At 40.8% G+C, this 15,466-nt stretch overlaps 1 protein-coding gene across 2 annotated transcripts in view; it reads left to right on the forward strand.

Annotated features, from left to right (window-relative positions):
* The window catches only part of LOC133157241 (collagen alpha-1(I) chain-like), a 337,276-nt gene that overhangs the window by 291,421 nt on the left and 30,389 nt on the right, over positions 1-15,466 (forward strand). The gene's annotated exons all lie outside the window — the stretch shown is intronic.

A 15,466-nucleotide genomic window follows, 5' to 3' on the forward strand; every position in this document is an offset into this window, starting at 1 on the left:
AACCCTTAATGCTGAGTGCCAAGCAGGGAAGCAATGGGTCCCATTTTTATAGTCTTCGGTAGGACCCGGCCGGGGTTTGAACCCACAACCTTCCAGTCTCATGGCGGACACTCGGCCACTGAATTGATATCTTTTTTTTATTTCTAAAACATCCATTTTCTGTACCACTCTCTCCCCACGGGGGTCGCGGGCGTGCAGGAGCCTATCCCAGCCATCATCAGGCAGTAGGCGGGGGGCACCCTGAACCGGTTGCCAGCCAATCGCAGGGCACACAGAGACAAACAACCATCTGCACTCACACCTAGGGGGAATTTGGAGTGCACAATTGGCCTACCAAGCATGTTTTAGGGATTTGAGAGGAAACCGGAGTGCCCGGAGAAAACCCAGGCGGACACGGGCAGAACATGCAAACTCCACACAGGGAGGGCCAGAGGTGGAGTCGAACCCACACCCTCCTAACTGTGAGGCGGACGCGCTACCCAGTGCGTCACCGAGCCGCCCCTTTCTAAAACAAAGTAATGAAAAAAAAGATCCACACTCTATTCCAGAAGATGGCGGTAATGCACCTGAGGTTGTTTGTTACCGCTACAAAACAAGAAGAAGACATTACCTACTCTACAACTAGCACTTGAAAATAATTGCCGTGTCAAAATTCATAGGCTGAATGTTGTAACGTCGGTGTATGTTGTGAGCTCGCAACATGAACAACGTGGCTTCATTTGTGTTGATTTGGAGTCACGTCACCTCTGCCGGTAAGATCGCGAACTAAAGCAGAAATGTTAATGAATGTTAGAAACCCTAACCCTAGTAACGTTTTCGAACAACCTTGGCGCACACGGTACCTTGTGTGTCCTAACCACAGCTAGTTTCTAGTCATGACTGTCCGTATGTTAGACATGAAATCAGGCTTTTGAATAATCATGAATTTGCTAATGCCTCCATAGCCATAGAAATGAAGTCAGGCATCAGCCACAACGTCATTTCTTATTCAATGCTGGTTTAATACCGCTGCGATGCAGTGCTGGCTCTATGCAGGGGAGGGAGTGGGCAACGCCCCCTCAAAAAGATGTCCTGCCCCCTCAAATCAAAGTTTTAGAAGTGAAAAATCCGCTGATAGAAACACACGTTAATCAGCCCCCTCTCTTCTCTCATGTCACCAGACACCAGGAAGTAACCGTTGCGCATCAGACTTTGCAGGAACCCCGCTTGGGATCTCAACAGCAAACCATTGTTCTTACAATAAGATTTTCTTCTCGTTTTATTTTCATTGTTCGAGAGCTTTGATTGAGGAGCGATCTCGTCGACGAGCGATCACGCCGAGGCTTCTTCCCTGTCGGGAAGTCGCTGAGCCACCAAACATCGGAGCCTTCCAGCGCCATCGACTCCGCGGCCGGCGTTGGACTTCGGTCCAGCGACTCCAGACCCGTGGCCCCACTGGGGTTCCTCCCGACGGCATCAGACTCGCGGCCGTATTAGGGTCCCACTCCAGCGTTGCCGGATTCGCGGCCGTCGCCGGACTTCGAGCCAGAAACGCTGGACCCGCGGCCGTTGCCGGACTTCGTCCCAGCAACGCCGGACCTGCGGACGTCGGCGGACTGCGTCCCAGCGATCATCCCCTCAGGAGCCCAGCTACCACCTGGCCCAGTAGGCAAACGCCATCAGCCCCACGAGGACACCCACCATCAGGCCTAGTAGGCTAACACCACCAGCCCAGGAGGAGAGCTACCATCAGGTATAGATTGATAGCCGTGATGGGCATGAAAGTGCTTCAGAAGGACATGGAGGAGCTGAAGTTATCAATGGAAGTGATGTCTTCAAATGTGGAAACTATAATGAAGCAACAGGTGATTATTACAGAGCTGATGGGAGAGGTGAAGGAGCTCAAACAATTAAACATTGAACAAAATAAGAAAATTGTCAGCCTGGAAAATAGATTAGACAGTTTGGAGCAGTACTCAAGAATGAGCGATGTCATCATCACAGGTTTAAGGATCAAACCACGGAGCTACCAGCAGGCTGTGAAAGGCCTTGCTTCAGAGGATAATCCTGAACATGAGGAGACAACAGAGGAGCAGGTAAAAACTTTCCTCTAGAGTAAAGACATCGCCATTGACATTGTTAATATTGAGGCATGCCACACTCTGCCAACTAAGAGTCTAAAAGGTAAGCCTGTCATACCATCTATAATTGTCCGATTTACAAACAGGAAAAGTAAGATACCATTTTCTTCCGTGTATAGTGCGCAAAATTTAACTAATTTATTGTCCTAAAATCTGGGGTGCGTATTATACATGGGTACAAAAAAAAAATTAATTTTTTTTTTTTTTTTTTAAAGAAAGTCATGGTACAACAAAACCAACAACAGGACTGACCGACAAAGTCGTGGAACAAAAAGACAGGGTGACAGTACCAAAGACAGGAACAGAATGACAGTAACACATGCAATGATCCAACGGTGAGCGAGGGGCAGACAGGACTTAAATACAAAACACGTTACATCGATTGAGGTGACACAGGAAGAGAGGGGCGACGCGAACAGAAACTATGGCAACCTAGACACATAGCAAAACTGGGGACGAGACATGACAAATCTCCCCCGAAATAAAACTCACCTTTCTTCTTGTTTGTTGTCAATCGCGCATCGCATTCAGCCATCGTGCCCAACACACTTAGTCAAAAAAAATCCATAATTGATGACACATCGTTTGATGCCATGGTGCAATCCTTGATGGTGTGTTATTGTCAAATATTGTTTGTTTTTAATCTCCATCGCGGACCGGACGTCATACGGAGGCCGCCATTACAGATGCGCAGAACGGTTGCGCAAGACACGTCAGCGATATAAAGAGCGAGAGTTCAGTTCTCCACCTATTAGTTTCAATTCACAGTTTAATTAGCAGTTTCAATCAGCAAATAACAAAATGCGTATTACAGGTCGGTCATATTTGATTTCACAACACTTTGCCTTGTTCCTTTCGTCTCTGCTGTTCACTTCAAACACGCTCCATACGAGCGCAATGCTCTGGTATCAGACAAGGCTTGCTCGATCACCTGCTCGTTTGCCGTCTGTCACAATGCACCCTACACAAATCCGAAACATTTGTTGCGGCTCCGAGTCACGACGAGGGGCAAGTTTTGGTTTCCAAGGGTGTTTTTATTCCTCTTCAACGTCTCTCCCATACAGAGCCGCCTCTTTCCCGTGCGCGCACGGAGCGCGGTGGTGCGTTTACGGGCAGTCGGAGAAATCAACGCCAACAAAAAAAATTACATCCAGCCTAGTTAAGACCATACCAAAGACTATAAAAATGGGACCCATTGCCTCCCTGCGTGTGTGACGATCATTGGGACTTAAAAAAAAAATAAATAAAAAAATAAAATTCATAAAATTTTTATACATGGGTACAAGCTTTTTTCCAGCATCAGCATGCCATTCTTAGGGTGCGTACTATACATGGGGGCGCACTATACACGGAAAAAAACGGTAAATCTGCTCAAACAAGGTAGAAAACTAAAAGGCACGAACGTGTACATTAATGAACACCTCACCAAGAAAAATGGTGAAATAGCTAAGAAAGCAAGAGATCTTAAGAAAAGCGGCAAAATACAGTCCACTTGGACTGCTGGTTGTAAGGTGTTCATCAAACCAGTTGGGGCAGCAGAAATTGTTCATGGTCGCTGCATCAGTGCCATAGAGCAACTTAAGAGGTACGAAAAAGACTAGTAACCTGTACATTATTCTGCTGAACCTCAAGTTGTGGTACCTTTAGATCATGGAATGTAAAAAACCTGGTGAAATTATCAACCCACCATGAACAGTACTGACCAATGCCTTTCTTTTCCAACTGATGTGTTTAACAAACAAGCACTGATAACTGAAAATGAAGAACTTGATTTGAAAACATTTGACTTCAAGGGATTTGACATAGAGAACAATATTGGTCCTGTGAATAACGTCTTCATCAACTACACTCAAAGGAACAGCAAATACTATACTGTAGAGCAATTTAACAAGAATGTAACAACAAATAGAGCAATATCAATTATACATTTTAATAGTAGGAGCCTGAAAGCAAACATCTCTAAGATCAAACAATGTTTAAAAGATATGAATAATCCGTTTACTGTAATTGCAATATCTGAAACCTGGTTAAAGGAAGATCAGTCTGAAAATATTGACATAGAGGGGTATGAGAGTTATACATTAAATAGGAAGGTAAAAAGATGTGGAGGAGTTGCTCTATTCGTAGATAAAAATTATAAGGGTAAGATAGTAAGAAGTATGTCTCAAGCAATAGATAATATTATGGAATGTATTACAATTGAAATAGAAATGGAATCATCCAAAAACATTCTGGTAAGCTGTGTATACAGATGTCCAGGTTCATGTATCGAGACATTTAGTGAACTATTATCAGGAATGTATGAAAGGAAAATCAATACGAAAATGGTGTACGTCTGCGGCGATTATAATATAGATTTATTGAACCCACTTCAGCTGACTCCAGTAACAGAATTTATTAACTTAATGTACAGTATGAGTCTCTACCCTGCAATAAGCCGTCCGACTAGAATTACATCTCACAGTGCCACAATAATTGATAATATATTTACAAATGTAATTGAGAAGAAAGTAAAAACTGGACTGATAATAAATGATTCAAGCGACCACCTGCCGGTGTTTGCAGTGATCCAGGACTGTACAAAGAAAAATAAGGATGCTATAACTTTTAAAATGTGTAGAATGAACTCTGGTAATTCATTTAACTCATTCAAAAATGACCTTTTAAAACAAGACTGGAAAAAGGTATATGTGGGTGATGTAAATGAAGCCTACAACACATTCATGGCCATTATATCCGTACTTTATGATAAAAACTGTCCTCTTGTAAAGAAAGCAGTTAAACTAAATTCAGTGGAAAAAACATGGCTGACAAAGGGAATCTTAAGTGCTTGCGAGAAGAAAAACCTATTATACAAAGATTTCTTAAAGATAAGAACAAAGGAAGCCGAATTAAAATATAAGATCTATAAAAACAAATTGATTAAAATAATGAGAATCAGTAAAAGGGACTACTATAGCAAGATACTAGAGGAAAACAAGAGTAATACAATAATAACATGGAAAGTGTTAAATGAGGTTATTCAAAACAGAACTGGAAAGCCAGGATATCCTTCTTACTTTGTAAACAGTAATAACATAACTATGAATGATCTTACTATGATTGCAGAGGAGTTCAATGATTACTATGTTGGTATTGGGCCTACTTTGGCAGAGGAAGTAGCAAAAAAAGGGAGTACAAGTGACCTACTTAAGGATGTACCCATAGCCGAAAGTATGGTTCTAATGGGAACGAATGAGAAGGAAATAATAGAAATTGTTAGAGAATATAAAGGTAAAAAGTCAACCGACTGTAACGGGATAGATATGTCACTTGTTAAAAATATCATTGAATGTGTGGTGAAACCCCTTACACATATCTGCAACCAATCTCTTACAAATGGTGTTTTTCCAAGTTAAATGAAAACTGCTAAAATTATCCCGATATATAAAGCTGGGGACAAACACACATTCTCAAATTATAGGCCAATATCTGTACTCCCACAATTCTCTAAAATATTAGAAAAAATATTTTATAAAAGGCTTGATGATTTTATTACAAAACAAAATATTCCGTGTGACCAATAGTGTGGATTTCGGAAAAGTAGGACCACCACACTAGCTTTGTTAGATTTTGTAGTTGAAATAACAACAGCTATTGAAAATAAACGATATGTTGTAGGTGTTTTCTTGGATCTTAAGAAAGCTTTTGATACTGTAAATTATGAAATACTGTTAACAAAACTAGAAAGATATGGGATACAAGGTATGTCACTCACTTGGTTAAACAGTTATTTATCAAACAGGACTCAATATGTGCAACTTATGGACTGTAAAGCAAAACTAAAACAGGTAAAGTGTGGTGTTCCTCAGGGCTCAATATTAGGCCCCTTGTTATTTATTTTGTATGTCAATGATATATGCAAGGTCTCCAGGTTACTCAAGGCCGTACTTTTTGCAGATGACACAAACCTGCTTTGCAGTGGGGAGGACCTGGATCAACTATTGATACTGTGGGTATTGAAATGAAAAAATTACAGAGTTGGTTTGACACAAATAAACTAACACTAAATTTAAGTAAAACAAAGTATATTATATTTAGAAACCGTCCGACCAACACAGACAAAATTCTTACAATAAATAATATAGAAATAGAAAGTGTAAATGAAGTAACATTTCTTGGGGTGCTTATAGATAATAAATTAAGTTGGAAACCACATATAATGTATAACAAATCAAACATTTCGAAATCACTAGCAGTATTATATAAAGTAAAAGACCTTATAAATCAGTCATCATTATATTCCTTGTACTGCTCCTTCATACTCCCGTACATTATGTACTGTGTGGAGGTGTGGGGCAATACATACAAAACAAACACAAATCCAATCTTCATTCTTCATTCTTCAAAAAAAGCAATAAGACTTGTAAATAATGCTGATTATAGAGAACCAACTAACCCTCTCTTTATTAAATTGAACTCACTGAAATATAACGACCTAGTCGACTTTAAAACCATCCAACTCATGTACAAAATTAAAAATAATTAATTACCACACAGTATCCAGAGGTTGTTTGAGTGGAGGGAAAGTACCTATTATTTAAGAGGAACACGTATGTTTAAAAATAATTGGTGAGAACAAACTTGAAGTTACATTGTATAACAGTTAGAGGTGTGGAATTATGGAACACCAGCAGTGAAGAATTAAAGAACTGTAGTACCTTACCTAAGTTTAAAAAAAATGTATAAGGACAAAATATTGACGGGATACCGTAACATGCTGTGAAGTTGTTTAAGTTGCTTTTGTATTTATCTAAAGAAAATATATAGTATATATATATTTTTTTTTCTTTAATATATTGACTATAGACAAATTCTTGACAGAATCAAACAAACATGTAGTTACATGGGGTAGAGTCAGATAAGCTTAGGCTTCCTTTGAACAAATATGATTTTACGATAAAGAAAAATTATAATGCAATATCTTTTTTCTTTCTTTTATGTTCTATTGTACTATGGAGTCATCATTTTTCTGTATTTTTATTTTTTCCTGTATTTTTAATGTTCGAAATAAACGTTTTAAAAAAAAAAACGTCGGTGCGGTGTGTGTCCTCACACAGCCTGCTGTCAGGACTCCGCGCCCCTCCGTAAACATCCAATCACTGTGAGTATGCAAATGAGGCAAGATGCAGCCAGAGAGTGTCAAGTTACAGTCAGCGCGGTAGGAGTTGGAAGGAGCAGTAAAAACTCCACCAAACTCGTCGTAATGACCCATGATATAACTAATGATTAACGACAACTCAAATAATAGTTAATATAACATTCCTATTGTATGTTCCCCCCCTTGAGAGATTGCCACTTTATTGTGGTCACGGGGTTTGCGTGCCTCAGTGACCCTAAGAGCAATACCAGCAGAAGGTTTAATCTTCAGGTGGGACACGCAAGATGGACAGGTCTTAGTGTAGAGGCCTGACAGAGTGCAATCCACTTCTCCAGGTTGAGATCTGGACACACAGCTAACAACTGCCGCGAAGAAAACACTAACAGTGTTAAAAATTAGGGGTGTAACGATTCATCGATACACATCGATTAATCGATATAATGCTCTACGATTTATTGGCATCGATGCTAAACGTAAACATCGATTTATATCGCCGTGTTTGACCTCGGACATTAGACGCGACTTTATTTTGAAATCCAGTTCTTTGTTGCTTGCTTCCTCTTTCCGAGAGCAGTGCGCGCGGCGTTGTTGTGTTGTGAGCAGAGCAGGCACGTGAAAGGGGAGTCGACAACTAGTACGCGGCTCCTGGGCTGGTGCTATGGCTAGTGTCCAAAAAGACGAAGAAATTTGCTCCCCTTTAGGCTTCAAGTCATTCAATTGGAAGCACTTTGGATTCCAAAGAAAAGATGGCTCAACGGACAAGACACGTGCAATTTGTAAATCCTGCCACGCGGTGATCAAATATTCAGGGATCACAAATCTCGCCGCACATTTAAAGAAAAAACACGACATCAAAGTTCAGTGTTAAAATAAGCACTTTGTATACTACAATACTCTTGTAATTTCCTAAATAAAGAGTTTGCAGTACCTTGTTGATTTTAAGTATGAATTGTTATATATCAGGATATTGTTCTATATTTTTTATTAAAAATATATATATATCGATCGTAGAGCACTATATCACGATATATCGTGAATGAATCGCAGCAGGCTTTAAGATATCGGCAAATATCGTATCGTAGTTCTTTGTATCGATATGATATCGTATCGTGACAAAACCCGCGATTTACACCCCTATTAAAAATGTGTAAAAAAAAAAAAAGAGAACATGCCCCCTTCACATTTCTGACTGCCCTCTCTTATGTGCATTCCTAGAACCGGCCCTGCTGCGATGTCATGAAAGGGAGGTTTGCATCGTAGTCGGTATTTTTGGACTAACGCTGATTAGCCATGTCACCGACTTACTCAAAATGCTTCTATTTATATCACAGATCACCCGGATTACCACAACTGCAATGTTTGTAAATCAAGGCTCAAAGCCAGTGGTAGAAGCAGGGCACAAGGCATTTCCGAAACAAATGCTCTGCCAAATAAATAAATGCATGAATAAACCACGATTCAAAATGATTTCGATCGCCAGCATCCTCATGGTTTGTCGACTAATCTTGGTAACCCTATAGGTCGTTGAGGCAAGAAATTCCACCGATAAGGTAGCAGCCATTTTTATTGCGGTGTTGTTCATACATCGCAGGCAAATATGTTGAAAAATATTTGCTCCCCTCGGATAATGTATCTTGGGTCATATTTTTGAAAGTTTTTAAAGTCCACCTCTTCTGCAGTCTGTATTGACATCATGTCTTTGGTCAGACAATAGTATGTGGCAGCTACAGTAATATCATACCTCATCCACTTTTTTTATTTGGAAGGAGTGCACCTAATGACTGCTCCAACAATGCTCGGATGAGACTTTTGTTAATTTTTCTAGAAAGAAAACCAACTGTTTTTGTCCTCCTCATGTGTCTCAATAGCCTGCTCATTTGTTTTTTCACCTTTGGATGTAAAGGTTTTGATGAATAATTTGTAAATGATTGTATTTTAATGTACAGCATATCTAATATTGTGCAGCTAAACCACCGCTGCACAACAGAAGCAGGTTCCCCATTAGGTAAGAAATCTTTATTTCGGGATAAAGTAACAGGGGTTTGGCAATGAAAGGAGGAGCGAGTCAGGAAACGTTTTCTTCCACCAGCATCACGTAGTGGCCTGGCCATTATCCTGCCAAGAAGTATGGCTTTATATCCCTCTGACCACTGCACATGTAATTCCAAAGACAAATTGATGCTGTATTGGCCGCAAAAGGAGCCCCTTATTGTGGTCTAAAATTGGGTGTTCATTATTAGATGTTGCAGCGCTGCTTTTGGTCACTGACATTGTTGGTATGCATTAGAGAATTGATTGATTGATTGATTGATTGATTGATTGATTGATTGATTGAATATTTATTGATCCCCAGGGGTGGGGAAATTCAGGCCCCAGCAGTATTCATACCACAGAGTGGGTATACAAAAGACACACAGATGGCATGAGCGCAACTCAATAGGCTCTCATAAGGTTGCCACACAACGGCGCCACAAAGAAAGCCAGAAAGTGCTCAAGATAAAAGCCATCAAAGCAAAACAAAGCTAAAAGACAAAGGAAAAAAAATAACTGTGGCCAACCAGCACCCCTCAATACAAGAGAACACCCCAAAACACACAAAATAGCCTCCACGGGGTCCATAGACAGGTGTAACACCTGAAGGGACACAATCATTTATACGGAATACTTCATCATGTCCTGATGTTGCACCCACAAAAAGAAAGACGCATCACATTTGCGTTCTTCATTTTCACAACTTTACTTTCCTCGGTTGACTCGGAGATTACACGAAGCATTTTTTTTCCATCCAACGCACATCCACTCAGTAGCTTTTTTTCTCCGTCCCCCTCTTATTACGTCACAAGCCACTTCAACAGTCGAAGTCTAACCTCTGTCCTAACAAAAGCTACAAGAACTGCATAAAAGTAAAATATATGACAAAATAACAATTACCGTTTTTTTCGTGTATAATGCGCCCCCATGTATAATACGCAACCTAAAAATGGCATGTTGATGCTGGAAAAAAGCCTGTACCCATGTATAATACGCACCCAATTCTTATTTATTTATCTATCTATCTATCTATCTATCTATCTATCTATCTATCTATCTATCTATCTATCTATCTATCTATCTATCTATCTATCTATCTATCTATCTATTTATCTATTTATTTATTTATTTATTTATTTATCTATTTTTTTTTTTTTTAAGTCCCAATGATCGTCACACACGCAGGGAGGCAATGGGTCCCATTTTTATAGTCTTTGGTATGGTCTTAACTAGGCTGGATGTAATTTTTTTTGTTGCCGTTGATTTCTCCGACTGCCCGTAAAGGCACCACCGTGATCAGTGCCGACGTGAAAAAGGCTAGAGAGACGTTGAAGAGGAATAAAAACACCCTTGGAAACCAAAACTTGCCCCTCGTCGTGACTCGAAGTTTCGGATTTGTGTAGGGTACATTGTGACAACAAACGAGCAGGTGATCGAGCAAGCGTCTGATACGAGAGCATTGCGGTCGTATGGAGCGTGTTTGAAGTGAACAGCAGAGACGAAAGGAACAAGGCAAAGTGTTGTGAAATAAAATATTACCTGTAATACGCATTTTGTTATTTGCTGATTGAAACTGCTAATTAAACTGTGAATTGAAACTAATAGGAAGAAAACAACTCTCGCTCTTTATATAGCTGACGTGTCTTGCGAATCCGTTCTGCCCATCTGTAATGGCGGCCTCCGTATGATATCCGGTTTGCGATGGAGATTAAAAACCAAACAATATTTGACAATAACACACCATCAAGGATTGCACCATCGCATCAAACGATGTGTCGTCAATTATGAATTTTACTGACTGAGTGTGTTGGGCAGGATGGCTGAATGCGATGCGCGATTGACAACAAACAAGAAGAAAGGTGATTTCAAGTTTTATTTCGAGGGAGATTTGTCATGTCTCGTCCCCAGTTTTGCTATGTGTCTAGGTTGCCATAGTTTCTGTTCGCGTCGCCCCTCCCTTCCTGTGTCACCTCAATCAATGTAACGTGTTTTGTATTTAAGTCCTGTCTGGCCCTCGCTCACCGTCGGATCATTGCATGTGTTACTGTCATGATGTCTGTTCCTGTCTTTGGTAATGTCACCCTGTCTTTTTGTTCCACGTCTTTGTCGGTCAGTCCTGTTGTTGGTTTTGTTGTACCATGATTTTCTTAAAAAAAAAACAATAATAAAAAAATAAATAAATAAATAAAAATTGTACGAAAAAAAACGGTAACTGAAACCAAGGCTTTACTGAAATCATATATTTTCACAGATAATAAAATATTCTTCCTTCAAAACCAATAGGTTGCAACACTTACAGTATTAATTGATATTTTGAAGTTTTATCACCAAAAATAGTACACCGGTAATATTGTAGAAGGTATGATATGCCACACAAATTATCCTAAAAAAAATCACGGAATTTTTGTACCTCTAATGCTAATAAATGCTTTTTGCTGTGCGCAGCCCTCCACTCTCTGTGGCATGTGTACTCAGTGACCAGCAACATCCCGCGTCTTCCATCCATGATGGCGGTAGTGATGGTGGACGGTGTCATCACGGAACATTACGACAGCCGCACCAAGGTGACCGTGGCCAAACAGGCCTGGATGGACGCCGTCACTTACAAAGAACCTGACTACTAGGAAAAGCAGACAAACTTCTGGCAAGGACAGGAACACTTTGGAAACATTTGGGGGGGAAACGGAGAGTAAGTTATAATCAATGCGGCAATGTTGAGTTGCACTTAGGCTAATGTTTACATTATGTATCAATGTCAAGGACGATTATGTCACCCAGCTTATATCATTGATGTGTTTCGATAGTTGTGGGGTCGTCACTAATTATTTGTGTTTAGATAAATGTCTGAGCTATAATGGTGTAATTAATGATTAAAACTTGAAAGTATCTGTTTATTGTATTCGTTTATATGTTTAATAAAGACAAAGCCATCACAAAACTGTTGTAATTATTTCGATTTTGATCTAAATTATCCTTGAATAAAGACTAAGCAGTCACATGAATTAACAGAAAAAATGGACAGCCGGACTCGGACTCGTGGTCAAGAGGCCGGACTCGGAGCAAAAATCCGAAAAGTCCACAGCCCTGGTTCAAATAATAAAATATGCACTTAAATGGTTTCATATACATTTATTTACACACAAAATGTACAGATAAAAACAAAAAGTACAGATGAGAGGGTGACCGTACTTCGCGGGTGGTTTTTGGAACCAATTATCCGCAATCAACGAGGGATTACTGTATACAACGTTTGTTTGTTTGTTTGTTTGTTTGTTTGTTTGTGTTAGAATAATTAGTTTTGCTGAAGCGCTGGTCGGCTTGAAACCAGAGGTCACATATCTTCGCTCAAGCCAACATATCTGCCAGCCAGCCTTGGGGAGTCCTTATACTCCCTTCCTTGTCTTACCTGTGAGAAGCCCTCACTAGTTATGAACAGAACACCTTTGTTCTTTGTTAGTTCAAGAGAAGTCCTCTCTCTTTTGATTGTTTTTGTCCAAGACAGTTTTTTAGTTATCCCATATTTACTCAATGTTTGTTTAAGTAGACTTCATGCAAGTTATATCACATCTACTTAACGTTTATTGGAGTGTATGCACAAGAGGGACACGGCATCCAGGTTTGGAGATTGCAGCCGGGAACGAGGCTGCCAACCATCTAAGAACAGACTCTGCATTCCTGGGGTCACGGATCGGCCAAGGCCATGCGGCCTCGCACCACACAACATTATTAGCTAGCTGAACAGCGTTGCTACAGTCACACTCTCCCTTCCCTTTAGTGTAGCAACGCTTCTTGTAACCAGGGCAACCCAATATAAAAAGAGGAGATGACGGTAGGGCAGGTCAGAATTGGTGGAGGACTGTGAACTGGGCCTTCTACCTAATTCTCCTCGCGAGCAAAAGAATACTGGTTGTCTTCTCCTCTTTGTTTCCAGCGTGTAAAAAAATGTCTGATGGTATTTAGACCTCACAGTTTGTTTGTTTGTTTGTTTGCACCTTGTTAGAGTGTTACTCACTCTATCTTCTTTGCAAGAACCACACGTGAGACAGTTTGGCCATTTTACGCTTGCAAGCGGAGATGCCATCAGCACCCTGTGTGATACAGAGATGCTTGAAGAGCAGTCTGACTTAGACCTCTTGCAAGGGCATATTTATTGAGAGAAAATAGGGTGTGGGTGAGAGTGGACAAGTTTGGTGTTCACCTCAGCAACTGGTTAATCAGTGCAGAGGGTCTTAACGCTTTATTTTACAAGGTTGTGGAAACAGAAACTAGTGGAGCATTTTAGATAACTAACTAAGCAAGAATGTTTCCACATCATTTTGTGGAAACTTTCCAGAGTCAAGGTTAAAGGTTTTAACAAACGTAATAATTCTAGTCTACATTCCAACATAATCGTACAATCAAGATAATTTGTGAACCCTAACACTCCTATTATAATATCTTTAAATATTAAGGCTTTTCAATACACAAATATATTTATCAAACAAGAGAAAACGTAAGAGTAAACCTTTTACTAGAACAGTGCTTCTCAATTATTTTCTGTTACGCCCCCCCCTAGCAAGAAGAAATCTATTCGCGCCCCCCCTCCCCACCGTGACTATCCTAACTTGTCTTGTAAGTCGTAAAATGTTGCACTGTCGCAAACGTGACAGAAGTAACAATGAGAGCGCCACTGCCCCCTGCTGTAGCAAACGCGCAATTACACTTTATTCTAGTACTGCCAAAAAAAAGCCTGTTCCCCAGGGTCACAAGGGGGGCGCGCCCCACTATTTGAGAAGCACTGTACTAGAAGGACTGAGTGAACAACTACGTAACCATTATATTTGTACACTGCCATAACCTGTAAGAAATGCGAATCTCCTTGCCGTTGATAAAACCTCTACCTGCCACAAAATAAGCTGTCATCCCGTCATCTTTGGCCTGTTTGATCCCGTGCCGCAACTTCTTGCTGCTCTCTCTGTCCTCCTTAGACAGGTCCTCACTCCGGCGCCGCACCCAGGAGCGCAGATGAGCGTTGTTCCTCACCTCCTGCCTCACCATCTATCTGTAGTGCCGAGCTGTGACTGAAGTTGATCCAGCGAGGCTGTCCATCTGGCCGCTTTCTACCCAGTCTGTGATCAACAACGTCAGGGATTTTCTCCTTCTCACCTGGGAGTAGATGCTGGCAAATGCCGATAATCTCCTCCCCTACGTTCTCCCTATTGGCTTCAGGCAATCCCTTCAATAGGAGATTCCACCATCGTCCATATGTCTCTTGGTCCTGGATCATGCATTTTCTTAGTGCATTTCAATTGGCTCGCAATTTGCAAATCCATCGAAGTCCTTCTTTCATTCAGTAGTTTAATATCGGCGAGTATCACCTCACTCTTTCTCTCGAGGGCGTCAGTTTTGATCAGGTATCATCAGAGGGAAGAATAGGTTTTTCAGCAAGAGGAGGCTTGGTAGGAGCCATAGGTAGTGGCGGGAAGTTATCATCATCTCGTATGTTTGAGCATTCCATCCCAGAACCACAGTCATGTTCCTTAGCATAGTGGGGTTATTTCCACCCCACGACCATTACCTCCACTAGCTGAGTCTCCTCGGCCGGATTTTAGTAGTTGAGATATGACAAAAAAAGGTCACAAAAGTTCAGAAATCTGTAAAAAAGTATAGAATATTTCTCTCACACCTTATCCCGTTGTTAGTGTTATTGAAAGTATGAAATAGGGATTTATGTGCTGAGAGCTCACAAAAGTCCGTCTTATCACGCCGCCATCTTGGAAGCCTTCCATTTGGTTCCCTTCTTCTCCACACAGTCCACCATACACGATGTGGTACATTCCCGAAGCTGATTGGCTGACGCGAGGCGTAACGCATCAAAAGTTAACTTCACTCATATCCCGCGGAGAGGCGGGATGAACGTTTCAATTCTGACTCCGGCTTTCCTCTATGGAGTTGTATGTTTCTCCCAGGTACTCCTGTTGCCTCCTACATTCCAAAACTGTAAATTGTAGACCAATTTACCATTCCAAACTGTCAATGTAATTGATGGTGAGTGTGAATGTTTGTTTGTCTGCGATTGACTGGCGACCAACTCAAGGTGTACCCCTCCTACCGCCCAAAGACTCCTTGGATAGGCTCCAGCACGCCTGGGTCTCTCGTGAGGACAATCGGCTTGGAAGATGAATGAATGAATGAA

The sequence above is a fragment of the Syngnathus typhle genome, linkage group LG7, assembly GCF_033458585.1.
Source record: "Syngnathus typhle isolate RoL2023-S1 ecotype Sweden linkage group LG7, RoL_Styp_1.0, whole genome shotgun sequence".
NCBI lineage: Eukaryota > Metazoa > Chordata > Actinopteri > Syngnathiformes > Syngnathidae > Syngnathus > Syngnathus typhle.